Below are 13,865 nucleotides of genomic sequence, written 5' to 3' on the forward strand. Positions count from 1 at the left end.
TTTTTTGTGTAGAAAGTAGTTCTTGGCATATAATATGTGCTAAATATTTGTGGAATTAATTAATTGAATGAACGTTCTTGACTCAATTTCTAACTCTGGAAAATGATGCTAACCAAACAACCTCAACCTCTCATAAAATTGCCATTGAAATCTCAGTCAATTCAATTCAGCCTACTTTTGGCTATGGCAACAGAGCTTGTTTGCAAGGCTCGCAGTATTGTCAAGCTCTCCCACTCTGGGGTAACGATTCTAAAAATCTAGTCCCAAGATCCCTAGAGATCCCTTTCAGGGGGTCTGCAAGATCAAACTATTTTCATAATTATTTAAGATGCTATTTACTTTTTTCACTCTTGTTCTCTCATAATAATACAGTGGAATTTTCCAGAGGCCACATAAAATGTGATAGCAAAACAGGTAAAAGGCAGAAACAGATATGAGAATTCAGCTGTTTTCTATTAAGCCAGACGTTAAAGAGATTTGTAAAAATGTAAAATAATGCCACTCTTCTCACTAATTTTTTGTTGTAAAATAATTATTTTCATAAACAATTATATTAACTAGTAATGTTTGTTTTTTAATGAATTAATACCTTTAAAATTTTCTGTTTTAATTTCTAATTAAGTATTAATAGATGTAGTCGCATTGTGAGCTCTTTTGAGTCCTCAATAATTTGTAAACGTGTACAATAATTTGTACAACCAAAAAGTTTGAGAACTGTTGCACTGTACTATTCACACCAAGATTTAAAAACAAAAACAAAAACTTTCTCATCTAAAACAGGCCTGGATTTGTTGATGTTGCATGTAACATAGTTGACCTACTTTGGCAACACCACATTCTCTGAGATTTCCTCCTATCTCTTGGCCACTTCCCAGTTTTTTTGAGCTCCTCTAGTTCGTGTTTTGAACATTTTTGTTCCTTGAGTTTTAGCCTGGTTTTGCTTTCTTACTCTGCATGCACTCTGCACACACATTGTCTTCTTGGACTTACATGGCTCCCTCATCCCACTTGCTTTGAGGACTCTCAAAGTTAAATCTATGGCTGAGATTTCCCTCCTGAGCTTCAGACCAATATATACAACTGCCAAGACATCTCCACGTGGGTATGCCCACGTGGAGAATGCCAAGCTAAACATAATTTACACTGGACTCATTATCTTCTTCTCTATACCAGCTTTTTCTCCTGATTTCCTTCTTGGGGAATGACATTAACACCCATTTCACTTTCTCTCCCTCACTCCTGACACCGAAACATTTAGTCCTCACACTTCTACCCCTTAAGCATCACTTAAATTTGTCCACGTTTTTCATCTCTACCGCCATGGCAATGGTCAGGTCATCATCATCAGCTTTTTGCTGGATTACCTACCATATCGGCTATCCAACTGGCCTTCCTTCCTCCATTCCTCTCTCCTCTCAGACTATTCTCTACACTGCAGCCAAAGGGGTATTCCTAAAACCCAAATCTGATTGAGTCACTTGGCTTCTATCTGCTGCTCACTGCCCTAGTGAGTGTTTACTATCTTGTCATAGACCCTGATTATCAGTCCAGCCTCATCTCCTGCACTCTGTGTTCTGGCTAAATTGAACTCCTTGCATATTTTCCATGAACCATGTTTTGCTTATCTCCAGGACCTTGCACATGTCATTCTTTCTGCCTGTAGTATTCCTCTGTCCTCATCCCTGCACACACACACACACACACACACACACACACGCATACATACTTTTGCTTGGGCAACTCTTACTCATCTTCCATGTTCCACCTTCTGGATCCCTTTCTCTGGGACAACTTCCCTGGCCTCCCAGGTCAGCATTACACGTTCCTCTTATGTGTTCTGATAATGTCCTAAGCGTCTATTGTGTTATGTATTCCACAGCATTATAATTGTATGTTTAATTATTTCTTCCCCTACCAGAATGTGTGCTTTTTTTTTTTTTTTGAGGAAGATTAGCCCTGAGCTAACATCTACCACCAAACCTCCTTTTTAGCTGAGGAAGATTTGGCCCTGGGCTAATACCTGTGCCCATCTTCCTCTGTTTTATCTGTGGGATGCCTGCCACAGGATGGCTTGATAAGTAGTGGTAGGTCCATGCTCCGGATCCAAAGCAGCGAACCTCAGGCTGCCGAAGTGGAGCACATGAACTTAACCGCTATGCCGCAGGGCCAGCCCCCAGAATGTGTGCTTCTTAAAAGCAGAATTGACTAATGTCCTGTTCCTTGTTCTGTCTCCAGCATCTAGTACAATGCCTAGCATAGAGTAGTTGCTCAAAAAAATTTTCATTAACATAAAAACCCCAACTCAACTTCAGGAATTTGTAACAATGTTAGCTGCTTGTTTGTTTTTTATATAGGTTGGGATGTCTCTTGAATCTCTATCTTGAGTATTAAAGCAAATTTTAAAAACACCCTCAATAACTCTCATGCACAACCATTACCAGGTACTGCTAGAAAGGAAGCCAGCCTTCACGCACAGAGAGGCAAGGTGGTATTTTTTGGTGCTAAATGAATGATACAGACAATAAATGCTCCAGAAATTCAGACGGGAATAATTGGTCACCGAAGCTTAGGGCAACCAAGAAAGACTTCATGAAGGAAGCAGGACTTGAAAGAAAAGTGCAGTTTAGACAAGTACAAGAAAGAGGGCAATGATTCAGGCAGAAGGAATTCAGTATAAACAAAGTCATCAAGATGACATGTAAAATATAACCTTTGAGATGGGTAAATGTGCTGTGTATTGGAAATATTAGGCAAAGGGCAGGAGTGAAGGCATGGAGGCCTGATAGGAAACTGTTGGAAGACTAGAATGTGGTGGTGGCTGTGGGAGCTGGAATTGGAGTGATGTGTACAAAAGACGCAAAGAATAATTAATTGCCCCATGCCTGTGAAGGACAAGAAGAAGCAAAGGGAGAGAAAAGTATTAGCATTTCTCTAATGTTTTAAGCCTCAGTGCCACAAATAAGAAAGAAAACTCATGACAGAAACAGGGAGGAAAATGAGTTTGCTTTCAACCATGTTGAATTGTATGTGAAGGAGCACCTTGGAGGCAAAATTTTTATAAACTGTTTTAGAGCTGTGGTACTGAAATTCAAGGTGGATAACAAGACGCCAAAACAGAAGGATCAAGAAGATGACATTCCTAACCAACGATTTGGCCTGGGTGCTCTGTTCCACATATATGCTATTATCCTTAAATCCCTGGGGAAGAAAAAAAAAGAGTCATTCTTTTTTAGGCTTTCAGACACACTTCATCGTCCTTTTCCTTGTGGATCTGTCTTTTAGTATTAATTCTGCCATATTCAAAAGATATGATCAGCTCATAAGGGAATATTTAAAATAGTATTGTTAAGACCTGGAGTTTGGGGTAATCTATGAGTAAACCCAGAATGGAGGAAGGGATTGAAATTAAGAATCCACTTGGAAGTGTGATGGGGAAGGGCTCCTGAGTCTGTGCTGTCCCCAACATGCCCACAGCAGTGGCCTCAGAAAGGGACAGCAGGAGAGAAAAAAGAGCAAATTCAAGCCATTGACTTCTCTGCATCTTTTTGCTGTTCCTCTCAGTATCTGTGGTGAAGAGAAGAATAGAAATGCTGCCTGAAGAACTCACATAAACAGGTACCAACACGAGCACTGTGACTCATGGCTTATGTAAGGCTGCTTATAGGCCTTTGTGGCTGGAGTTCAGGTGCTACTGGAAAGAAGAGTCATACAGCATTCCCCCCACCCAAGCTTGACACAAGCAGTGCTGTCTCAGGGCTCATGGGACAGTGTAGCCAAGACTGAAAAGAGGACCTCTTTGCTGTTATTCTCCGTTTGACCCCAGGCCCATTATAACACTACAATATTGCTTCCTACCAAGGAATTCATTTTACAGCAAAAGAAATGCAGCAGTGGGCTCATGCATGCCCTTGGATTCACTGGTGTTATCACCATACCCCACCCTCCAGAAGCAGCTGGTCTGATAAACTGTGGAATGGCCTAACACAGGCTCAGCTAAGGTGCCAGCAGGATGACAGTATCCTGTGAGGTTGGGGTGCTGTCCTACAGGCTGCAGTAAAAACTGTAAACTTGCAAGCTATAAATGATGCTGCTTTCCTGGTAGAATTTGTAGTCAACTGGGAGCATCTTCCTTCCCAGTCTGTATTACCTGTTCCTCCTGGCTGGCTCCTACCGTAGCCCCAGCTCTCACTGGGCTCTGGTAACACTATGTCCTGCCTCTTCTCCTTTAGGTCTAATGTGGAAAAGTCTTCCTGCTAAGTTATCCTCTGAGTTCCTCCATTCTTGGTTGCCCTGACTTAACCATGATGCTGTAAATAGTCCCTTAATTATAGTCCCTTGAGACATCTGACTTAGATTCCTCTTCTTGTTGGGACCTTGACTGATGCAGCCATTCTCTTTACCTCTTCATTGAACTGAGCACCTCATATTTTACAGTTAAAGAAACAGACTCACACAAGGTTGAAGTGATTTGCCCTCAATCGTAACGCCAGGGGATGAGAACTGAATCCAGCTCTCCTGATACACTTCCATTATTTCACATCATCACCATAAACATGCACTTTAGCTAGAGCTGGAAAAGTTTGTTTCCCCAGTCACCAGTACCCAGTGGCAGGAAGAAAGTGCTAACTCATTTGGTTATTTTTTAGTTTCATACCACCAAGAAGCTACAAAGGCAGAGAAATTTACTTTGGAGAACACTGATTAAATGGGCATGAGTTCTGTGCTATTCAAATATTTGCATTATGCTCATTTTCACTACTGACTAGAACTTAGCAGATATTTCACGTCAACGATGATGCTTTCAGTTCAAAATGCCACGTGAGCCATCTGATATTTGAACGTGGGGTGGAGTGGATGGACCACAATTCAAGGTAGGCAGATTTTTCTTGAAAGACATATTGTGAATAGCTAAAATTTGGAGTGAATGAAAAGAAGACCACAGTGCCAATAGTTAACAACTTGGAATACCAAAAGCCGGCAAGGACCTGAATAGGAACTATACTGTTAAAGGTAGGTATTTTTTGTTTGTTTGTTATAAAGTTAGTTGTGAATTATTAATCAATGTAGTATGAGAATCTGAAACAGAAATAAACCTGGTAAGGACATACCTGGAAGTCAAAATCACAGAGCAGAAAAATCATTGTCCTATAAGAATACTTGAGTTCTAGTGCTGGCTTTGCTACATATTGACCCTGTAACCTTTGATAAGTCACTTAGTCTTTCTGACATGCATCCTCATGTAAAATAAAAGACTTGAGAGTGTGACATAATAAGAAATATATGTTTGGTCTCTGCCCCCCAGTTTCTGACACAGAGCTCCAAAAACTCTTACAATTTCCTGAGAGGTGGGAGTGATAGGGGCATCTTACACAAAGCTCCTAAATCCTTTGGAACTTCCTGGGTGATAGGAGCATCTTTTGTTCTAATGAGGCAACTCTTGGTGAGCTCCTGGATAGCTTCAGGATGGGGCTGGGCACCAGAAATGGTATTTGTAGTTTCTGATTAAAAGATTCTCAAGATCAAGCCAAGAAGTTAATAAATATAAGGACAGTCCACACAAATGCCATATCACAAGAGAAGAATCAAAGAAAAGTGGAAGAGATAGAAGAAAAGATGAAGGACCAACTATGTAAACAAATAATGTAGAGGGGCTGGAGGGAGCAGGACATCAAAATGGTGAAATATAGGGTAGATCAGAGCTAGCAGAGATGAAAAAAAGGCAAGTGCTGACGAGGGACAGATTCAGCATGAATCTCACCAATACTAAGTGACGGTCCTTACATTTCTTTGTTTCCAGGTTCTTAAAATGGGATATTGCCACCAGATCATGTTTTTCAGTCCTCAAGCCTGGCCTCAAAAGAACAAATAGCTTGCAGTAAATTGTCTCTCAGATCCCCTCCATCTTTTAGTCTTTTAACTATCTTGGTAATTGAGTTTCGGAGCAAAATATAATAAGCACCAACCCATTGAAGAATCCGTTGATCATGCTAGGAACATATAAGGTGGGGTAGGGGGTAGCTGCTGTAATAAAGAGACGTCATAATACAGTGGTTTAAATAAGAAAGAAGTTTATTTCTCTCCCACTTGTAGTTCAGAGAGACATGCGCAATGCAGGGTGCGTAGATGGCTATATTCCAGGCGATCATCCAGACCCAAGCTGTAAGGCCGATTTGCCAAACTCAACTTGCAGCTTCCATTTCTGCATCCAAGGTAGCTGACTATTCTTGTTGCTTCCCATCCAGTGAGAAGAAGAAATGAAGTCGAGGGAAAGGAACTTACCTTTAACTAAGTAATGCAGGAGTTCCCACATTACTTCCTCGTACCTCATTGGCCTGAGGTTAATCATGGCCACACCTACCTAATGAGAGTCTGGAAAATCGAATGTGAGCTTGGCAGCCATGTGCCCAGCTAAATCGTGGGGTTCTATGATCAAAGTGAAAAAGGAAGAAGGAATACTGAGGGTCGCTGACTAGTCTTCATCTTAAGATGCATCATCTCCAAGAATCAAAATGTTACATTTTTGAACCAGTGGCTTTTCCCTCCTCTGTCCAAGTTTTACTTTTTAAATTATCATACAGTGAAATGAATGTTTTTGGTGTACAGTTCGAGGAATTCTCACACGTGAGTAAATTTGTGTAGCCACCACCACAGTCAGGATACAAAACAGTTCCATCTCTCCTGCAAATCCCCTCATGCTACCCTTTTAGATTCACACTCTCCCCTGACCCCAATCTTTGGCAACCATTGCTCCATAGTTGTGTCATTTTGAGAATATCATATAAACAAAATCATATGTATGCAACCTTCTGAGACCAGCTTCTTTCACTCAATGTCTTTGAGATACATCCAAGTTGTTGCATGTATCAATAGTTTTGTGGGTTTTTTTAGTTCACTCCTTTCTATGGCTTACTGATATTCCATTGTATGGAGGTAATGCAGTTTGTTTATCCATTCACACATTGAAGGGCATCCATTTCCGTTTTTTGGAATTATGACTAGAAGTTTAGGAAGTTTCCTTCTAGTCCAGATTTCCGAGTTTTTGTTAAGAATGGCTATTGAATTTGGTCAAATGCTTTTCCTGCATCAATTGAGATGAACATGTGGCCTGTGATTACACTGATTTTTGACTACTGAACCAGCCTTACATTCCCACATAGTTTTAGTGTACTATTCTTTTTATGTTTTATTGGAGTCAACTGGCTAATATTTTCTTGAGGATTTTTGTGTCTACGTTTATAGAAGATATTGGTCTATAGCTTTCTGTGTCCTATCTTTGTCTAGTTTTATTTTCAAGGTAATGCTGGCCTCATAAAATGAGTTAGGAAGTGTTCTCTCTTCTATTTTCTGGAAGAAATTGTGGAGAATTGACCTAAACTCAATTTAAAATTAACTCTTCCTTAAATATTTGGTAAAATTCACCTAGTGAAATTCTCTAGGCCTGGTGCTTTATTTTTTGGAAGGTTGTTTATTATTCACTTAATTTCTTTAGAAATTGGGTAGAACTGGTGTTATTTATTCTTCACCTGTTTGGTAGAATTTACCAGTAAAACTATTTGAGGCTGGAGATTTCTTTTTCAGAAATTTTTAAATTTAAAATTAAATTAGAGAATTAGTTATTTAAAATAATTGAAGAACCATCCAGATTATCTATTTCACTTTGAGTCAGTTTTGGCAGCTTGTATTTTTTGAGCAATTGGTCCATTTCATCTAAGCTGTTGAATTTATGTGAGTAAAGTTATCATCCTTTTCTGTATCCAGGATGTGCAGTGTTTTCCCCTCCTTTTTTCCCTGACATTGGTAGTTTGAGACTTCACACATCTTTTTCCTTATCACTCCTGCTAGAGGTTTATTAAATTTATTGATTGTTTCAAAGAATCACCTTTTAGATTCATTGATTGTTCTCTAGTTTTTGTATGTTCACTTTCATTGATCTCTCTTCTTATCTTTATTATTTCCTTCAACTTACTTTAGGTTTATTCTTGTTTTTCTGGTTTCACATAAGGAAGTTTAGGCTGTTGATTTGAGATCTTTCATCTAATAAAAGTGGCTAATTCCAAAAAATTCCTACTAAGCACCAATTTAGCAGCACCTCACAAATTTAGATGTGCTATATTCTCCTTTTGTTTCATTTGAAAACACTTTCTTATTTCCCTTGAGACTTACTCTTTGACCCATGAATTATGAAAAGGGTGTGGTTTAATTCCCAGGTGTTTGGAGATTTTTCTGTTATCTTTCTGTTACCGATTTCTAGTTTGTTCATTGTGGTCAAAGAACCATTTCTATGATTTCAACTATTTTAAATTTGTTAAGATTTGTTTTATGACCGAGGGTATCGTCAGTCCTGGTGAATGTTCCACGTACACTTGAAAAGAATGTATATTCTACTATTCTGGGGTGCCGTGTTCTGTAAATGTCAATTGGATACAGGTGGTTGATAGTATTGTTCAATTCTTTTATGTGCTTGCTGACTTTCTGTTTACTATCAGGGAGGAATAATTATCTATTTCTCCTTTTACTTCTCAGTTTTTGTTTCATGTACTTTGAAGCTCTATTGGCAGATGCAGACAAATTTAAAAGTATTTTGTCTTTTTAGATGAATTCACCCTTTTATCAGTTTATAGTGTTCCTCTTTACCCCTGGTAATTTTCTTTCCTCTGAAGCTTACTTTGGTAAAATATACCTATTCCAGCTCCTTTCTAAATGATGTTTGCATGATATAGCATTATATTTAAAATGAGTTTCCTGGGGGCTGGCCTGGTGGCATGGTGGTCAAGTTCAAGTGCTCCACTTTGGTGGCCCAGGGTTCACAGGTTCAGATCCCAGGCATGGACCTAAATACCACTCATCAAGCCATGCTGTGGCGGCATCCCACATACAAGAAATAGAGGAAGATTGGCACAGATGTTAGCTCAGGGACAATCTTCCTCAAGCAAAAAGAGGAAGATTGGCAACAGATGTTAGCTCAGGGTCAATCCTCCTCACCAAAAAAGAGAAAGTGAATTTCCTGTAGGTGGCATAGAGTTAGTTCAAGATAAGTTTTAATCCTTTCTGACCATCTCTGTTTCTTAACTGGTGTATTTAGACAATTGAATTTGATGTATATCAAATTATTGATATATTTGGACTTAGGCCTACAATTTAATTATTTGTTTTTTTCTTGTTCCCTCTGTTTTTCCTTCCTCCGCTTTCCCTTTCCTGACTTGTTTTGAGTTACTCAACATTTCTTAGTATTCCATTTTAATTCACTTGTTTTTTAAATTATATCTTTTTGCATAGTTTTTAATGGTTGTTCTAGTGGTTACAACATACATACTTATCTTTTCACAGCCTACTTAGAATCAGTATTTTACCTCTTTGATGGGGCTGTAGAAATCTTACAAATTTGTGGATCCCTTTTACCTCTCCCTCTATGTTATAGTGATCTTATATATTACATCTGTATACATTGCAATCCCCATCAGACATTGTTAAAATTTTTGCTTTCAAACACCCAATATATTTTAAAGAACTCAAGAGGAAAATAATAGTCTATTGTATCTGCCCAGATATTTATCATTTCTGTTGCTCTTCCTTGATTCACGATATTCCAAGTATTCTGATGGCATCATTTTTCTTCTGTCTGAAAAACTTCCTTTATCGATTCCTTCATATCAAGTCTTCTGGCAATGAATGCTCTTCGTTTTCCTAATCTAGGAATGTATGTCTTTCACCTTCATTCCTGAAGGATATTTTTACCAGATGTACCATTTTGGGTTGACAGTTCTTTCCTTTCAGCACTTGAAAACTCTTATTTCTTTCTGGCCTCCATGGTTTCTGATGAGAAATTCATATTCAGAATCATTGTTCTTCTGTAGGCAATGAGCCATTTTTCTTTGTCTATTTTCAAGATGTGTTCTTTGTCTTTAGTTTGTATGTAATATATTTATATCAGTTATAATGTGAATGGGAATAGATTTCCTTGGGCTTATCCCATTCAGAGTTTGCCGATTTTCTTAAATCTATAGCTTTATGTCTTTTGCCAAATTTCGGAATTTTTAGCCATTTTTTCCTTTCCGTGGTTTTTCAGCACCACTCTTTCCCTCCTCCTTTTGAGACTTTGATGACATGAGTGTTAGAGCTTTTGCTATTATCCTGTAGGTTCCTGAGTCTATGCTCTTTTTATTTTCTATCTTTTTTTCTGTCTGTTGTTCAGACTGGATAATTTCTGTTGCTCCGTCATCGCATACACAGGGTCTTTCCTCTGACATCTCTATTCTGCTATTAATCCCATCCACTGAGTTTTTTTTATTTCAGTTATTGTGTTTTTAAGTTCTAAAATTTCTATCTGCTTCTTTTTGGTATTATTTTTTTATGAGATTGTCTATTTTTCCACTCAAGAGTGTTTGTATTGCTTACTGGGACACTTTTAAATAGCTGCTTTAAAGTCTTTGTCAAATAATTTCAATATCTGTATCATCTCAGCATTAGAATCTGGTCATTGTCTTTCTCAGCTGAAATTGTCCTGATTCTTTGTAAACTGAGTAATGTTGGATTATATTCTGGAATGGAAACCTTGAATATTATGTTATGAGATTTTGAGTCTTATTTAAAACCTGTGAAAAATGTTGATATTTTGTTTTAGCAAGGAGCCTACCTGATTGGGTTCAGGAAAAAAGTTTCAGCCCACTTTCTGTTGGCTGTGGTTCCAAATCAGTTTAGTTTTCAGAGCCTTTGTGGGGCTCTATGGACCCATCTAGTGTACGCACCACCCAATAGCCAATTGGGTGCCTGGGTAGCCATGTATCTGTTAGCTCATTTCTCATAGTTTTTGGTATGCCAAATAGGATCAAGCCCAAACACGTTAGCTTGGGGGTTGGCCCAAGAGTTCATAAACAACAGTATAGTGTCATTTCCCTGAGTTCCTCCCCCTTGGTAATATGCCGAATACTTTCTGATTCCCTATAGATCTTCTCCTTCAGTCCTCCAGCCAGAAAGTTAGGGCTTTAATTACCCTGGTGTGCTGTGCGCTTTCATAACTAGGCCCCTGTCCATGGTCAAGTGGCAGGAAGACAGGGAGAGAAAAAAAAGCAATAGGAATTAGCCCAATATCTTGATATCTTTGTCAAACAGAGAGGAAGGTTTTTCTTCCGAAGTTTTGCCTGCTGCAGGCTCCTGTCTCCACTGGTTGGTTTTGCTGCCATAGGATTGTTTGGGCACAGCAGAACAAAGAAAAGAAAAAAAGCGGGCTAGGTTTCCACGTTCTCCTTGAGCTTAGAAGGTATGCTTTCCCACTCCTCAGGTCGCCACCAGAAGACTTCTGGAGCTCTGTCTTTCTGTGCTCCATTGCCCACTTCCAGTGCATTAAGCTGAGGTCAGGAGCTACCAGTGGGGGAAACATGGTAAATTCACTGCCGGTTGAGTGGTTTTTCAAATTCTGGTTTTCTGTCCCAAGCCATAGGCTAATATTTACTTTTCAGAGTCCTCAAATAGCTGCTCCTTGCATTCTTTCCAGGTTTTATAGCTTCATTCAGCGGGAGATAAAGGGTGAAATATGATTGTTTGCTTTTACCTGAAAATGGACCCTTTGACCAGTGGCTTTTTTTTTTTTTTTTTTTGCTGAGGAAGATTTGCCCTGAGCTAACATCCACATCCACTGCCAATCTTCCTCCTTTTGATTGTGTGCTGCTCGCACAACATGGGCACTGACAGATGAGTGGTGTAGGTCTGTGCCTGAGAACTGAACCCGGGTCGCCAAAGCAGAGCACGCCAAACTTAACCACTAGGCCACCAGGGCTGGCCCTGACCAGTGCCTTTTGAGTTTTGGAATTTCTGGCCCTTGAGTCTACTCACAGGGCTAGATCTACTGAGTAACAAAGGATAAGCTACCATGGCAAAAGCTCAAACTTCAACAGAATGTCTTTCATGAATGTATTTAAAACATACTGATTTATTTTATGATACGCCATTCACAATCCTTGATACATATGGAGGACATTGTCAGGGCCTGTCCCATACTCTTCTCAACCAAGTTACATTGTCCAAGGGGTATCCATTTAGAAATAGGCTTTTCCCTCTCCCACCCCTGAACCAATGATAAGCCAGCCCAGCACCATAACAGAATCTCCTGCCCTGCTGCTCTTACCTAAGTGTGACTGCATTAAGTGTGTCTAGAGTTCCAGTACACCAAAACATGGTGACAAATACACAACATGGCAAGTCTGGGCCCCTACCTGACTCTCTTCTACCTAGAGCACTTGAAAACTCAAGGTTTCCCTCCTCTCATTGCTAGGGTGTCAGTTCCCCGTGGGTATCCAGCCAGGTGGCTAGAACCTGCTTCCGGCTTCATTCCTGCCAGCTCCATTTCCAGGGAGCTGGGTCTAGTTCTTCTTTTTCTCTAGTTCTGAGATAATTCTCAGAACAACCTGGCTCTGTATGTAACACTCCCACCGTCCTCATTCCAACACAAGCCGGTGTCCTCGTCCTTTAGATCACGTTCTCCTTGTTGAGAAACTGGACTGAATCTGTCCACTTTTGTTCGTTTTGGTCTTTTATTGGTAGAACAATACTCCCACCTTCTATTTATGATACTTTTTATATCTGCTTTATCCCTTAATGCATTGACCATCGTCTCAGAAAAAAAATTTAAATAATAATGACAATAATGAACATCATTTTTTTGTATTCCTAATTTTAATGGGAATATCTATGGAGTTTCACCTATTATTTGTTATTTCTCATAACTTATTAATGCAATGTATTACATTAGTGGATTTTTTTATATTATTCTACGCTGAGATAAATCTTGATTGATTTTGTTAAATTTTTCCTTTTACATTGTTCAATTATATGTTCTGGCATTTTACTTGTGAGTTTGCATATATAAATATATTCCTAAGTGAGACTGAGCTATATTTTCCTATAAGTCACTTTCGCTTAGAGATGAGAGAGCACGGCAGGCATTGTTCTAACACAATCATAGGATAGGGTATAGGCAGTTCTTTGTATAGGCGGTTCTTTAAAGTGCAGTATTCTAAATTCCATAAAGCTATGTATTCATCATTCGATCTGATGTTTCCACTATTTTGCTAGTATACCTTCTCTCCCCTTAAACCAGGTTGAGTTTGGGTTTCCCATACTTGCCAACCAAAGAGTCCCGATTGACCTATTCAGGATACCCCTAAAAATGCCTCATATAGCTCTCTCTTCAAAGTGCCTAAAATCCCAAGCCTAGCATCAATCTCAGTTAAGGCATTACTTTTGGAAGACTCATAAAGTATGGGTATTATCCAAGAAGAACCGAAGATAAACTCATCACATTTTACGTAGAGCATGGAACTGTTACCACTTTGGTAGATATCTCCTAAAAGAAGACCGGGCCTTAGGTCGAGAACAATAGGTAACTCTCATCATCTGAGACTTTGAAGGAGAACAGGCCTGAGCTGGGTTCTAATCAGGGGAGACTCTGGGAATTCAGGCTTGGCATAAGAGCACCAGGCACCTGAGAAGGTTTAGCAACTTTGCCTTAGAGAGGGAGACATAGAAGATTAATGTTATTTATGAAAGGCAGCAGGGTCTAATCAGACAGACCTGATTTCAAAACTTCACTCAGTTACTTACTGTCTGCATGAATGGAGGCAAGCCATTCAAGTTTTTGAGCTCTGATTTCTTGATTTGTCAAATGAGATGAGTTATAACTACTTTTAAGGGTTGATTATATTATGTAATATGATGAAATACAGTGAATAGCAGATCCTCAATAATGACGGCTATTATTAGTATTAATTCAGCCAGTCCCATTAGTTAGGACTGCCCTCAATGTTGTTGGCTCCCCAGGGGTTTTACTATGGAAGGATGACTTGAGAACTGTTTGCCTTGGGGCCAGTTTC

Source organism: Equus quagga, chromosome 12 (genome assembly GCF_021613505.1).
Source record: "Equus quagga isolate Etosha38 chromosome 12, UCLA_HA_Equagga_1.0, whole genome shotgun sequence".
NCBI classification, from domain to species: Eukaryota; Metazoa; Chordata; class Mammalia; order Perissodactyla; family Equidae; genus Equus; species Equus quagga.